This window comes from Rhagoletis pomonella, unplaced genomic scaffold, assembly GCF_013731165.1.
Source record: "Rhagoletis pomonella isolate Grant_MI unplaced genomic scaffold, Rhpom_1.0 Rhpom_scaffold_00004, whole genome shotgun sequence".
Taxonomy (NCBI): domain Eukaryota; kingdom Metazoa; phylum Arthropoda; class Insecta; order Diptera; family Tephritidae; genus Rhagoletis; species Rhagoletis pomonella.
The window spans coordinates 76,407,471-76,413,224 of record NW_023458558.1 but is presented as its reverse complement, the minus strand read 5'-3'; positions in this window follow the sequence as shown (position 1 = coordinate 76,413,224).

Below are 5,754 nucleotides of genomic sequence, written 5' to 3'. Positions count from 1 at the left end.
TCCCGAAAAACGTATTTTAATGAGTCCGATACTGAGTAGTATCGATAATTTTTCCCTGATACTTTTAGGGTATCGATACCATGAGCTCGATGCCAGAATGAGTACTCAGTATCGATACCAAAGTCTGAAATTTCGAACCTTATTCGTGACAAAAGCAATATGTATATTAATTGTTAATATATAACAAGTAATTTTTAGCAAAAAAAACCGACTTCAACTCCCATATAAAAAAAATATATATATATATATATCTCATGATCCCCTGATCGGATCTCAACCAGATTAGTATGGGACCACCTCTGAGACACTACCTTTCCGATGCAAAATTATCGAAATCGGTTGACGTGGTCCAAAGTTATGCGGTAACATACATAAAAACAAAAAAAAAAAAAACAAAAAAAAAAAAAAAAAGAATCCCTCCAAAATGATAACCTCCTCCTTTTTTGGAAGTCGGTTAAAAATTAAATCGTACGCCTTTTTTGACTTTACATTTTAGAATCGGCTTATTTATAAGTTGTATGCACTAACCATGCATATGCCATTTCGCTTTTGCATGTGTTTGCAAGCAAAGCAATGAAGAAAATACAGTACGAAAACTGATTCGCCGCTAACGACGCACGTGATGGTTAGCTGCGCACACAAGATTTGTAGTATGTGAAAATCGAGAGGCGCTTGACTAACATCAGAAATCATTTAATATATTTTGAACTTAGAGGCTGACTTCCAAAACGTCAATTGCTTTGCATACGTACAAAGTATAAGGTTTCATAACGCCGAACTACAAAATATTGACAATGTATACTGCTCCAAAACGCAGCCGAAAACTTATCGAAATGCATCGCCCAAGCAATCAGCGCATCAGAAACAAAGTTGATGCTTCGTTTGTTATTGGTTAGCATTGGTGTTTTAGAAATGGAAATTTCAGAAAAATTCTTCATTGCTATATTGAATATTTAAAATATGCAATGTATATGGTTGCAATGTGTCACAACTCTGCATATACAAACAGTTTGATTACCGCAGTGTAACAGTTTCCAAACATTGTATTGATATGTTTTGGAAGTCAGCTAGACTCTATCCTAGAAAAAATTTAGTTTTATAGATAAAAGTCTAGTGGTTTTTTTCGATTATGTGCCTTGTGGGAACGACTATATCATTGTTTTACAAAGTAAATTGTTTTAATTTTTTTTACGTATATAAATTATAGTAACAATTATACGCAGTTATCTAGCAAATATTTCAATCGTAAAAATAAAAAAGATGGGTATGAGACGATTACTAGAACCAAACCTTCATATCTCTGAAAATAAACTTTTTTTAATGAATTCCCGATACTGGTGGCGACAAAATTTCCAAGCGAATGTAAAAAAAAATAAAAATTTGATGTAATTTAAGAAATTTAAATTTTGTTGTTGTCAAATCCGTACGATTTTTAAAAGAATACCCATACTTATGTGTAATTTGCATTTTTTTCAGAAGTTCCCGCCAGAACATGATTTTTGGGAGTCCGACGCTCATACTACTCAAAACCATCCAACAAAACCAGAAATGCTATATATGAACATATAGGTATGCACGTTTTTAGTAATTTAACATTTAATCAAGGAATGAAACCGAAACCGTAACCGTTTAAAACCGTTTCTTTTTTTAAAACCGAAACCATAACCGTTATCTTGACCTGAAAAGGAACGAAACCGAAACCATTTCAAGTACAGGTTTCAATCGGTTTCCAGAAATTTAAAAAAACCAGCTGCAGGATCTAGCAACCAAAATCTTTTTCCTTCATGAGCATAACTGTGCCGTTTCACAAAAAATGACTTGCATGACAAATTTGTTGACTAGTATGTGGATAGGCTTACTTTTAATTCTTATATATCGTGACTTACGGCAACAATGATAAATGTGCAGCAATTCAAAGCAAGGCGGTAGCAGTGCTGCCGCTGTCACTTAAATTGAAGTTTTTCACTTCACTTTAGAAGCCTTCATTTTGTCACCTCATTTTACTTCGATTAATTCACTTTCAACAAATTAGATTTATCTCCAAAATAAATAAAAATTTCTTTGAAATAAATGATTTATTTAACCAAAATCAGCAATATTTTGCTAAAATTCGTGTTAAGTAGTAAATAAGTATGGCAGAGTAATTTTTCGCAAAAAGCTACGAAAAAGATGCCTAATAAATTAAATTTCCGATCTGGCATCGGTTATTTGGAAGAAGTCATTTTGATTTTCATTTTCACATGTATAGTTGTAAATCGCACAGAAATGAAGGGGTTTCATAATTATTTAGTAAATATTTGATGAAAATAACAATTATATTTTAGTTTTCATACATCTTCAATTTTACAGCAAAAAGGAAACATTGAAGTGAATCTGGTGATGACGTTGTTGCTGTGTATCTGGAGATAACTTTGTTGCTATGAATCGATAATCGATTAATTATATTAATTTAGTGTTAATATCATCAGTGAACTGTAATTTTTGATTTTCTTTCCTCAACGTTTAACACATTGTGATTTTAAAAATTATCAACAAAATTTCTGTGAAAATCACACTTACTTATATGTATGTATATCAAATACCTATCGGCAACAACTCTCATTATAAAATAAGTAATCTAATAAAAAAATTTCTGCATTTAGATCCAAGAAAATGTGGTGAAATATGGTTATTAGTTTGTATAATTGATTCAGGGGTATTTTCTTTTTATAAATTAAAATTAATCACAATGTTTGATTTCGCCAAAAACAAACTTTGGAAGGTACATATTTATTTAAGAAATAATCTTTTTTTTGTCAAACACGAAACGAATTTTGAAGAACGAAACCAAAACTGAAACCGAAACACTTGGCAAAACCGAAACCGAAACCGGAAGGTTATTTTGAATCGGTTCCATTCCTATAATTTAACAATCAAAATGTATACCTGCAACATGTTGTGCGTTTACCACGTAAACTACATTTGATCGGGAAGGCTAGAACTCTTTAAAATACCAATTTAAGCATGATTATAATATATACCAAATAAAGAGCAAAATTCATTCATTGTTGCAAAGGAATATCTGTAAAATATGTGTCTCTATTACAGATACGCAGCCATAAGCATAAGTATCGCCTTACATATGTACTAGGAATGTTGCAAATGTGGATTTTTAGACATCCGCGGATGCGAAAACAATTAGGTAAGTAAATTAAGTTACTTAGGTATGTTTATTTTATTTAGTACTTGAACTCAAAAATTGGAATATTATATGTATTTAATAATAAGTAATTTTTAGCAAAAAAAACCGACTTCAACTCTCATATAAAAAAAAAAAATATATATATATATCTCATGATCCACTGATCGGATCTTAACCAGATTAGTATGGGACCACCTCTGAGACACTACCTTTCCGATGCAAGAATTATCGAAATCGGTTGACGTGGTCCAAAGTTATGCGGTTACATAAAAAAAAAAAAATAATAAAAATATTCCGACGAACTGATAACCTCCTCCTTTTTAGGAAGTCAGTTACGTAATGAGAATTGCATCGTGGCTGAAAATGTCGGATGTATCCTCCTGACTTTCATCTTCACTTGAAGAATCTAGCATAATGGCGAGATCATTGTTTAAACACCGCTTACAAGCCAAACCAGATGTGACAGTTCTCTAAAGCTTTTTAAAAATAATTCTTCATTATCATGGCTGTTTCAGAATTTGAGGAACCTGTAACGCCATCAGCGTTTTTCGATTTAAGTTTTTGTAATTCACTTTTAATATTTTCTTCTGCGACTGGTTTGAAAAATGTGTGCTTATAGCGAGCTAAATAAGTGGATATAGAAAATAAATTATTGTTTTCCAGGAATGAAAATTTTGAACCAAATTCTGTTTTAAAAGTTGTAGCTGCCAGCCGAATCTGATCAGAATTTTGTTATTTTTTTTAAAAAGCAAAAAATAACAAGATTTTTTATAAGCATTTGAGTTATTGGAACCAAGAATTATGAGGGTCTCAGAGAGTTACGTAATTCTTACCTAATTAAAGGTCAGACTTATAGCTTTTTAATTATTTGAGCATCGATTCTCTTTATAGCCAGACATTGAACATTTCTGCTGGAAATCCCAATTGAAGGAGCTTACTCTTTGACTTTAAATAGCAAAGAAGGGATACGTAGGAGGACAGTTTTGCCACCATGGGCGTAGCCAGGTAGGGGCAGGGGGGCCTGGGTGCCCCCCCTAACTTCCAAATTTTTGCCTAGATATTCAAAAATAGTACCACAAAATGCTTGCTTGATAATTTCGCCCCCCCCTAACTTTCAAGGTTTTTCCTATATATATACTGTATAACAAATTATACTCCCAACGCTAACAAAATAATTAGTTAAATAATTTAAAAGTGGATATGTGGATCATCCGGTTCTGTATCAAGAACTAACTGCAAAGCACTTCCACTTAAGAAGGGTAAAAACCTGGCTGCAGTCGGCAATGAGCAAAAATAGTTCAATTGTTTATTACTTTGTCTTTAGGTTTGTGCCTTTTCTAAGCGTACAACGAAAGTTTGTATCACATAACCAATCTGAGATTATTGATAAAACTATAGACCGGTTGGGTGAACAGCCAAGACGTTTACTTCTTAAGTGTGACAAAACAAAATTAAGTAATATATTTAGCATAAATGAATACACCAGCATACAAAATCTGCATACTCAAAATGTTCAATACGTCCTCATATTTATTTACACATACCTAGGTATATAATTTAAGAGAAGATATTTCACTGCAAAGCAATGGTTATAAATTGGTAGTTTAAATTACAAAATTGCGGAGGAATATTACAGAGTATACGGAAAAAAGTTAATTTTTTTTAATTTTTTTTTTTTTGAATAGCGTCTGGTCCGGCTATTTGGTTTACTGTACAGGTATGTAGAGCTTTGAATTTAAAAAATACATCAGGGTTTAGTTGAGATATTCGCTTTTGACCACTATGTTTTGTACATTTGCCAGTACTGCAAAGCTTTTAACTGCCATTCAACTGGGAGTGGCCCGCGTGAGCTGGGTTTGGGTCCCGCCACGTTAAAACCCTGCCCAATGAAAAAAAACACATGCCTCGGATGATACCCCCTTCTTTTGGTGACGATCACGGCAAACATAGGAAGGACTATGATATATGATATGAGGGTATGCACTTGGAATATCCGAACCCTTAATCGGGATGGTGCCTCTGCCCGGCTGGTTGATGTCCTAGGGAAAATAAAGGCTGACATCACCGCCACCTACGAAATGCGATGGACGGGGCGAGGAAGGTAAGCGTGGAGCCTTGCGACACAAACGGCAATAACGCAAAATTGCTTTATTTATTTACTATTTGTAAAAAAAAACAGTTTACTAACAGAAGGAAAAAGAACTTTGTTTATTCCAAAAATACGATTAAACCAAGGCACATTGAACAGGTAATATCAGTATAGCAGCTGATTTGATTTTTTTCAAATTATTTGTTCTCGAAAATGTCAAATATTTTACATTTCTTCTTACAAAAATTCTAAATTGTTAAAATCTATTTGCATGTGAAACATTTTCCATACAAAACCAGCGATTAAATAGCAGCTTTTGGAAAGCTCGCCCAACTCAGCAGCACAACCGCTGATTACTGGGCGTTTACTAAGAAAGAAAGTTGCACCAATTTTCATTTTTTCAATTTAAATTTTTTACCTTTTTCGTATTTCGCATAGCACGCTTTGATGTAGAAGAAAAAAATCAGCACAGTTTTTGGCACCT